The sequence below is a fragment of the Chrysochloris asiatica genome, unplaced genomic scaffold, assembly GCF_000296735.1.
Source record: "Chrysochloris asiatica unplaced genomic scaffold, ChrAsi1.0 scaffold00128, whole genome shotgun sequence".
Taxonomy (NCBI): Eukaryota; Metazoa; Chordata; class Mammalia; order Afrosoricida; family Chrysochloridae; genus Chrysochloris; species Chrysochloris asiatica.
Genome location: NW_006408646.1, coordinates 7,571,860 through 7,582,355, shown reverse-complemented (window position 1 = coordinate 7,582,355; position 10,496 = coordinate 7,571,860). Strand labels below are relative to the sequence as shown.

The following is a 10,496-nucleotide window of genomic DNA, read 5'->3' as shown; positions in this document are numbered from 1 at the left end:
GTCACCCAGTAATGGCGGGGGCAGCAGGGCTCTTCTGATGTGGCCTGTGCCCCTTGGGTAGCCAGCTGGTTTTTCACTGCCCACTGATGGAGTGAAGCATTCTAATCCCCACCCTCAATCCTGCTCTAGGAGAGTGGAGGAGGAAAACGGCCTGGACCAGGTGGGTCGTGGATGAGCTTCTGTGTCCTCACAGCCCCTCAGCCCCTTGACCCTTGGAGAGGCAGGGTAGCTGGGACCTCCATGTGGTGAACTAGTGGAAATCAGTCCCAGAACTTCCCTTAGGATCTTTGCACCCTCTCTCATGGATGCCAAAAATGTGTGTCCCCCAGCACTGCCTCCATACCTTTTATTGGGTCCTCAAGAGGGTTCCCCAAGAAGTTAAGCAGACCGCATCCTTTTCCAGAGACTCACTGCCTCCTCCCTACTCCATTTCCCAGGCACCTCCAGCCCCCTCTTGGGCTGGGGGCTCAGCGGCGGGACAATGGCTCCCTTGGCGGGCCAGAGACAAACAAGCCTTGTTGGTCTGGCGGCGGGGGCGCGGCGATGCGCCCCGGCGTGCTGAATGCAGCTTCTGTGCGTCCCGGGAGGGCGCTAAGGGCCCAGTGGCCGGGGCGCCCATTGGCCGTAGCGCCGGGGGCAGGGCCAGGCCGGCGGCCGTACCTGGTCGGGAGCCGGTGCAGCGGTGGCGGTGGGGGCGGGGGCAAGGCCTAGGCCTGGCGGACGGGGGGCCAGGCGGGTGCGCCCGCCGCCCAGTTAGCGCCCGGGCGGCGCGGCCCGGGCCTAGCCAGCCACGCTGAGCCCAAAGAGGACTAGGAGGACAAGGTAAGTCCAGGAGACCCCGGCACTCTCCGCCAATTTGTGCCTTGTCTCAGTCTCCCCCTTTGGAGTGCAGGGCCACACAACCCAATCCCCAAACAGCCTCCATGTGTCAGATACTGTGTGGGCACTAAGGCTGGAAGGATGGCTGAGGGTACCACCCTACTGCAGCAGGACTGGGCGCCCCTCCCCACTGTCTGAGGGGGGCCATCCGCAGCCAGAGTGGTCACAGGGTGTCGTTTCCCTGCACCTCACCCCCTCCACACTCACACTCCTGGTTTCTTCCCCACAGCCTCTTTCCCTGGGTTTCCTGAATCCCTCTGTGGGCTGGGGTGGGGCTGGGGTCTGTTAATGATTAATTTACTTGAGCAAAGTGACCAGAGCCCTGGAGGGGGAGGGGCTGGGATCCTCTCACCTACAGACTTACCTAGAAAGGGACCCAATGTCAGAGTATGCGCAGGGGGCTGGAGTAAGGGACAGGTCCCATCTGTATCCCAATGGGAGAAGGCCACTGGAGAGAGGCTTGTGGGGTTGAGGGTGGTGATGACCACCCCTGGAGGAAACTCTTGCAAGTCACCTGCTCACTGAGCCAGCACCCAGGGAGGAGGCCTGCCAGGTCAGCCCCCAGTGCCAGTCCAGCACTTGGTAACAGCCAAGCTGAGTGCAGTGCAGGACTGTAGCCCCTTCTAGTGGGGAACCTCCTACTCCCTAGTTGCCCAGAGCAGGAAGGAGAGGCTGTAGGCCCGACACCTGATCCTGGGTTGCTGTGGTGACAGATGCCTTGGAAATCCTCAAGAGGAGACAGAGTTATGGAGGAAGATCCAGTTAGGAGATTCCAAACTCCTCCCATGTCAGGGGGGTAACCTGAGGCCCAGAGAGGTTGAGACTTGTCCAGGACCAAACCAGAGGTGGGGGCCAGAGAGCCCGCATGCTGAACTGTGCCTCCTAGCAATGCCTGCTCCCCACCAGCTTCACTCAGGAGACATTGTAACTATCCCCATTATCCAGTGAGGGAAACTGAGGCTCCTGGAGACCCAAAGACTTGTCCTAGATCACATAGTTGAGAGGTGACTGAGTTGACTACAAATGGTAGCAGAACCTAGCTCCACCACCCTTTTGACTCCATCTCAAAACTCTAGCTCTGCCCAGCACCTGTCTGTCCTCCTTAGGGTCCTAGTCTCTTGGATCTGCTGGCCATACCCTCAAACCCCAGCTCAGGACCCCTCCCCCTTCTCCTTCGTGGCTCTCAGCTCTGCCTGACACTCAGGGAGTGGACAAAAGCAAAGACAAGGAAGCCCTGTTCCCAGCTGCCACCTCGAGCTGCCTTTATCCCTGCTGCTCACTCAGGCAGATCCTGCCTGAAGGAAGCTCCCTGTGAACAAAGAAACATGCTGCTACTTAACTGTCCCCTTCCCCTAGTGGATCCCAGGCCCCCTTGTCACTCATGGAGGAGGAAAGAGGCTACCTGGAAGAAGGAGGCACAAACTGGCATTTCTGGCAGGGCAGGTGGCTTAGGAAAGGATACTCACTTTGCTCCCACTGGATGAGGAATAGACTGACTCCTTTTAGGAGCCCCCACTGCCCACCTCTCCTGGCAGGGGAAGGTTGGTTGCAGCAGAGGTGCCCATGGGAACTGCTCAGAACAGATGCAGTTTGGAGGAAACTAAGGACATCTGGGCAGCTGTCAAGGGCAGAGAGAAGGGTGGGGGACAGTATCCAAGAGGTATGCCTGATTGGACACCACAAACTTGGTCCTAGTAATAGCCTGAATAATCCTAGAAGAATCCTTCCCTATCCGTGTCTCAGATTTCCTCACATGTAATATCTGGGGGTTGAGACAACTTGAGGCTGGAACATGGGAAGCGAGACCTTGGAGAGGGAGGGTGGCCTTCCAGAATTCTGCATCAACAGCTGCTGCTTTCCATGCCAGGTGGGTAGGAGGGTAATAGTAAATTATTTTGTTAACATGGACAGAAGGCTCCTGGAGAGTACAAATGGTTTGTGTTTGACCACTAATCAAGAGGTTGGTGGTTTGAACCCACACAGTGGTGCTATGAAAGAAAGTTCTGGATGGTTTCTACTTGGTAACGCATTGGTTGCCCTGAGTTGGAATCTACTCAGTGACAATGGGTTTTGTTAATACCGACTGTGTGCCAGACCCTGCATTCACTAAGGGTCCCGTTGGATCCTCAGAGCAGTCCTGTGAGAGGCTCACAATACCCCTGTTTTACAGATGAGGAAACAGAGTCAGGAAGGGGAAGTCACTTGCCCAAGGTCACCTAACTGGGGAACAGGGAGGGCAATTCATAGCCTGCAGCCCCAAGAGCAGAGGTAGATGAGCACAGGAGACCACATACAGCTGCGGTGCACAGGACCATGCTTCAAACCTTTATGTGATTAAATATTTTTATGGAAAAAAATACAAGATACTAGTTAAATATTTGAGGCAGGTTATGAACTATAGAATGATTGTATTTTATATACTTTTTATATAATTTTGTATCCCCAGCTCCTCCATACACATCTCTGGGGTTCTCAGTATTTTGGGAGCAAATAAGGAATCAATACTTTCTGGTAACCTCTTTGTATCCATTCGCCAGTCAAAGCTACTTTGGTGTTGACTTGGCCAGAACAGGGCATTGTTACAGGAAGAGCTGTGAGCTTGCCCCTGGTTGTAACTTTGCCATTTAGATCTCCACAAGTTGCAGAGCCTGTATTTCCCATAGTTTCCCATGGGGTTAGCAGAGGAGGGTCTCCCAAGGTGGAGATTGAAAGCATCCTTCAGACGCATGGGATCCAGCTGGCAGCCAGTTCCCCCACCCCAACCTAGGGAATACTAGGAGCAATTGCATGAGAGCTGACAGCTTTGAGGGACTGCTGTGATCCAGTGTGTTGGTTGAAGTGCCCCTTTAGGTGGTCCACCTCACATCTGCTCTGGCACTCCACTCCAGAAGGGCTTGAAAGGAGGAAACTCCTGGTTTCTGCAAACCCCTTCTTGGTGCTTCTGGATGGGGGCAGGGAGAGGGATTTTCTTTCTTCTGCACCCTTATAGCCCAGCTCCTTCTCTGCCCCAAGCACTTCCTGTCCCAGACCCCTTCTCACTCAGAGAGGGCAGGTAGAAAGCCAGAGTCACACTCTAGGTGCTTGGCTAATCCAGATCTTGGCCCTCTTCCTCCAAGCAGACTGCTGTTTGTTTTTCAAAAATGAGAATATCTTTGTTTTATTTACTCATTTATAGAAGTAAATGCAGGCTCTTTGTTTTGTTTTTTAAAGTACATGTATATATATATATATACTTTCTGTTTTACAAAGAGCCTGTAGTAGTACTTCTATGAAAAACTTGATAAACGCATATGTACACATATGTCACAGAAAGTGAGCCACCCTGGTCTCAGGTAAATCTTTAACAATTGAGTATTTTTTCAGAACCTTAGGTACCATCGAGTTAGTTCATAGGAACCCTATGCACAACCGAAGGAAACACTGCCCGGTCCTGCACCATGCTCACAATTGTTATGTCTGAGCCATTGCTGCTGCCACTGTGTCATTCCATCTCAATGGGGGTCTTCCTCTTTTTCACTGACCCTCCGCTTCACTAAGCATGATGCCCTTCTCCAGGGTCTGTTCCTCCTGACAACTTGTCCAAAGTATGAGAGACAAAGTCTTCCAATCTTGGCTTCCAAGGAGCACTCTAGCTGTCCTTCTTCCAGCATAGATTTGTTTGTTCTTCTGGCAGTCCTTGGTACTTTCAATATTCTTCTCCAACACTATAATTCAAATGCGTTGATTCTTCTATAGCCTTCCTTATTCATTGTCCAACTTTCACATATATGTAAGGGGACTGAAAATACCATGGTTTGCGTCTTGCTCACCTTAGTCCTCAAACTGATCTCTTTGCTCTTGAACACTTTAAAGAGGTCTTGTGAAGCAGATTTGCATGATGCAATACGTCGTTTAATTTCTTGACTGCTGCTTCCATTAGTGTTGTGGATCCAAGCATAATAAAATCTTTACTCCATGTATCATAATGTTATTTACTGATCCAGTGGTGAGGATTTGTATTTTCATTACACTGAGGTGCAATCCATACTGAAGGCTGTAGTCTTTGATTTTTATCAGTAAATATTTAAAGTCCTTTCTGCTTTCAGCAAGCAAGCATATCACAGGTTGGTAATGAGTTTTCCTCCAATCTTAATGCCATGTTTTTCTTCATATAATCCAGTTTCTCTGATTATTTGCTCAGCATATATATTAAGTATATATATTAAGTATGATGAAATAATACAACCCTAGCACACACCTTACCTAATTTTAAACCAATTGGTGTCCCCTTGTTCATAATTAAGTGTTCTGGAACACCCATTCTTGACAATGTTATGGTTTGTCACGATCCACACAGTTGAAAGCCTTTACATAGTCAAGAAAGCACAAGTAAACATCTTTCCGGCATCAGCAATGATAGCCTTCATTTCACATTGTCATCAGAATCCAGCTTGAACCTCTAGCAGTTCCCCATCAATGTACTGTTGCAGCCATTTCTGAATTACCTTTAGCATAATTTTACTTGCATGTGATATTAAAATGTTGTTGTATGATTTCCACATTCCATTGGGACACCTCTCTTTGAAATGAGTACAAATGTGTATCTTTTCTAATTGGTTGGCCAGGTAGCTAGCTGTCTTCCAAATGTCTTGACATAGATGAGTGAGCACCTTTAGTGCTGCATCAGTTTGTTGAAATTTTTCAATGTATTTTCTGTCTACTCTTGGGACCTTGTTCGTTGTCAGTGCCTTCAGTGCAGCTTGGACTTCTTCCTTCAGTACCATTGGTTCTTGATCATATGCTACCTCTTGAAATGGTTGGACATCAACCATTTCTTTTTGGTACAGTGACTCTGTATATTCCTTTCATATTCTTTTGATGCTTCCTGCATCATTCAGTATTTTGCCCATTTTTGTTCTTGTTATGTGCTGTCACATCAGTTCCAACTCATAGCAACCCTATATAGGGTTTCTGAAGAGTAACTGGTGGGTATGTACCACCAACCTTTCAATTAGCATTCCAGTGTTTATCCTACAGCACCACACCAAGAAATTGATCAAACATTCAATCAGGATGCATTGATGATTAGTAGTGATTGGAATGTGAACAATGGAAACAAAGATCAGGAGTTGGAAAACATGGCCTTTAGGTTATAGAAACAATGCTGGCGATCACATGAAAGAATTTTTGCAAGACCAATGACTTATTCATTGCAAGTACATTTTTTCAATAACATAAGTATATACACGTGGACCTCACTAGATGGAATACACAAGAAACAAATTGACTACATCTGTGGGAAGAGATGATGAAGATGCTTAGTATCATCAGATATAACAAGGCCAGGAGCCAACTGCAGTACAGACCATCAGTTGCTCATACTGAAGTTCAAGTTAGAGCTGAAGAAAATTAGAACTGATTTATAAGAGCCAAAATATGATTTTGAGTATATGGCACCTGAATTTTTAGACCATCTCAAGAATAGATTTGAACATTGAACACTAATAGCCAAAAATCAGATGAGTGTGGGATGATATCAGAGACATTATACATGTCATTATACATACTTATACTTTTCCTTGAATAATTTAATGGCTGTAATCACTCTGTGGAGTCCTGGTTTGGTCCTATAGGATAAACATTAGACTACTAACCAGAAGGATGGTGGTTGAAATCTACCAGTCACTCCTTAGAAACCCTATACAAGGTCACTATGAGGCAGAATCAACTTAAGGGCCCTTAACAATAACAACAATGACTGTGCTAAGAGCCCAGATAGCTTAGTCAGTAGATTATAGGACTTTTAATCTGAGGGTCCAGGGTCCACGTGCCTGTTCTGCTGCTTGTTTCATGGAGTCTTGGTGTGATGGTGTAGAATCAGCACTGGACTGCCAGCCACAAGATTGGCAATTCAAACCCAGCAGCCACATCTTTGGAACCCTCTACAGAGTCTCTACGAGTTGAAACTTACTCAATGGCACTTGACAACAACAACAATCATGGCTAAAGAAGCCCTGGTGGAAATGTAGGATAAGTAAAGGAGTCCTAGCCTCAAGGTCAATAGTTCAAACCCACCAGCTGCTTCACAAGAAAAGGATGAGGCTTTCTGCTCCTGTAAAGATTTACAGCCTTGGAAACCCTATACAGGGTTGCTGTGCATCTAATTCTACTAGATGGCTGTGGGTTTTGTTTTTTGTGGGGGGTTAATTTTGGTTAAGCATCTCTGGTGGCACTGTGGGCTAGATATTGGGATGCTAACTGCAATGTCAGCAGTTCAAACCCACCAGCTGCTCTGTGGTAGACAGATGAGGCTGTCTGCTCCCATAAAGATTTACAGCCTCAGAAACCCTATACGGGGTTGTTATGAGTTGGGACCTACTTGACAGCACTTAACAACAATAAAATTAATTGGAATCAACTTGATGGTAGTGAAGAATCATGGCTAACAGCTCCATCTTTTGGGTGGAGGTATTGTCTGGTAAGTAGCCAGCTTCAACTGTTTTCCAGGCTCTGAGACTCCCATTCACGATGAAACTACTGCTGTCTGTAATTCAGCATCTAGATTCAGCATCTAGATTCTCAAGGGAAAGGTCCATCAAGTCTGACTGACTAAAGTATACCTCCCTCAGCGTTGGCAGTTCAAATCCACCAATTGCTCACTCCTCAGAAACCCTATGCACGGTTGACTCAAGGACACTTAACAACAATGTTATCTGGTGCTATGATGAGAAATGATCTCCATTGGTAACGGAGGGATTAAGGTATCTGTGGCCACTTTCAAGGTCACCTGTGGATTGTCTAGTAGATTAGCTTGGCCAGATACTTAACAGGCTCCTTTTTGTTTCATGGTCGTAAGAACTACAAAGCAATTACTGGCTGTCCCAAACTCAGCTTTTTTACCTCTTTTAGAATAAGGCTGGTAGCTGTCACAGCTCACAGGCAAGCAGGCCAGCCCTTAACAAAAAGGTTAAAGGTTTTTGAAAAATGGGCAACTGGCCTTTAACCAGCTTCTCAGAATTTGGGTTAAGACTCCTGCTGTTATCCCCTGTTTTCATGGAGATGAAGTTAAAAAGGTTTGTCTAAATCTGAGAGGCCTAAAGCTGGGGCGTCTATCACTAAGAGTGAGGCCTGTTGTTAGCTATCAGTCTACCAGAAGGGGTTGGAATCCTTACCTTCAGTGGTTTCAAACAGCAGCTTTAAAATTAATCCAAAATTAGGGATCCAGATTCAGCAAAAAGCAGTTGTGTCAAAATGCTGCCATTCCGAGGAAATCTCTTATCAGTCAGCACCAGTTCTCATTGTCCTTGGGAGATTGAAAATTCTAAGTTCTTTACTTTGAGCTGAGGTATCTGGACTTTGGTCTTAGACACACCTGGTATGTGCCTAATGCCAACAAGTTAAGTGTAGTGATGGTGTTAGAAAATCTTCTTTGGTCTTACTGGCTGTTAGCAAATAATCAACATCCTATAGAGTTGTAGTTGTTGTTAAGTACCGTGGAGTCGGTTCCGACTCATAGTGACCCTGCACAGGGTTTCCAAGGCTGTAAATCTTTATGGGAGCAGAATGCCTCATTTTTCTCCTGTGGAACCGCTGGTAGTTTTGAACTGCTGACCTTGAGGTTGGCAGCCCGACTCGTAACCACTACGCTACCAGAGGTATAGAAGGACCTTGTTTTAGAACTACATGTTTCTTAAATCTCCTGCCAGGGTTGTTTCAAATATGGTGGGACTATTTTTGCAACTTTGAAGGAGGACATTTCAACACAGTTGTTCTTTTGTATCCCTTTCAGGCTCCTCCCATTCAAATACGTACATTTCTTGGTTCTTTGCCTCTACTAAAATACAAAAGTAAGCATCCTTTAAATCCAGGGTTGAAAACCATGCAAACTGGTTTAATAAAGTTGATAAAAGATTATATGGGTTGTTGTTAGGTGCCATCGACTCATAGCGACCCTATGAACAACGGAACGAGATACTTTGCCGCAGTGACCTGATTGGTAGATTAAAAGTCGTGGATAAATCAGTACTCACCTGAGTTTGGCTTTTTCACAGATAAATTTGGGGGGTTGAAGGGAGATTGGCATGGCCTCAGTAATCCACACTTAAAAAAGCACTCCAAGATTGGTTTCAGTTCAACCCAAGCTTCCATGTGGAGTGGGTATTGTCATTCATGTGGAAGTGCAGTTTGGGGCAGTGGTTCAATTCTGTGAGTCCTGTGTTCCTTGTTCATCCTGGCTACTGTGAAGTTGATGTCAGGTGGGAGATTTGCGATTTCAGTCTGGAAGACTAGGAGAGAGGCTTCTGTTTTCCAGCCCTACTCAGGAGACATTCAGCCCACTGTCGCTGAGTCAGTTGATTCCAACTCATAGCGACCCTGTAGCACAGAGCAGAATTGCTCCTTAAGGTTTCCGAGACTGTAAATCCTACGGGCCCAGATAGCCTTATCTTTCTCGTGTTGACCGGCTAGTGGACTTGAACTGCTAACTTTTCAGTTAGCAACCAATCCTTATCCCATTTGGCCACTAAGGGTTCCTCTTAGAAGGCACAGTGAGGTTTAAGGTCCTTTTTTTTTTTTTTTTTTTTGACAGCTTGTTATACTTTTAATGTGTACTAATAATAATCAAAGTACAAGGCAAATAAAGGAGGAAGCACGTAAGTCATCAAGTGCTCCTGAGTGAACAGCATCTTCATAACTTCCGTGTTTATCATTTTTACTTTCTGGGTGTAGTTTAATAAGATCATCAATCCAAAGAACGGTGATGGCTGCTTCTGTTGCAAATTTCAAACTCTTCACTTTAACTATGGTTGGTTCAAATACTCCAGCTTGCTTGTTATCATGAGGTTTGCCATTGACCAAATCAAGACTAATCTATTTTAAGTTTTTATATTCTGGGGTCACTTGAGCCTCATTGTGAAAAGCTCTTAACTTTGCAACCAAATCTATGGAGTCTTGGGCAGCATTCACTGCAAGTGTGTTGGGAATCACAAGAAGGGATCTTGTAAACTCTGCAATGACAAGCTGTTCTCAAGACCCCATGCTAATTTGCATAGTTTTCGAGGTATATGGAAAGGGCTGCTTCCACAGCACCCCCACCAGGAACCACAGACTTTGACTCCAAAACTCTCTTCACCACACAACAAGCATCATGTAAAGAGCTCTCCATTTCGTCACACATGAAATCATTTGCCCCATGTAAGATAATGGATGCAGATGTTCGAGCCTTAGTGTTTTTGACTAAAATCAGTTCATCATCACAAATTCTCTCCTGTACCACCTCTTCAGCTTGTCCTAACATTGCAGCTTCAAAAGTTTCTTCACCTTCTAGATTGGCCAGGGTTGACAGAACAGTTGCTCCTGAAGCTTTAGCAATGTGTTTAAGATCCCTTTTTAAAACTCTGCTAACTGCCATTGCACCAGCCTCCACAAAATACTTCAGACACATATCATCAATGTTACCAGTGCTTAAAGTAACATTGGCTCCAGTTGCCAGGATCTTCTGAATTCTCTCCTTTGTGATATCAGACTCTTTGTCTAATTTGGTCCAGTTTTTCAGGGTCTGTAATAACCACCTGTACACCAAGCTTCATTTTTGTTTTCTGCAGGCTGAAGTCAAGGCAAGCAATTTTTTTTTTGGGGGG

At 46.1% G+C, this 10,496-nt stretch overlaps 1 pseudogene; it reads right to left on the bottom strand.

The window, feature by feature from the left end:
* Window positions 1–421: 421 nt before the first annotated feature.
* Window positions 422–10,481, bottom strand: LOC102832918 (annotated as a pseudogene).
* Window positions 10,482–10,496: the final 15 nt, after the last annotated feature.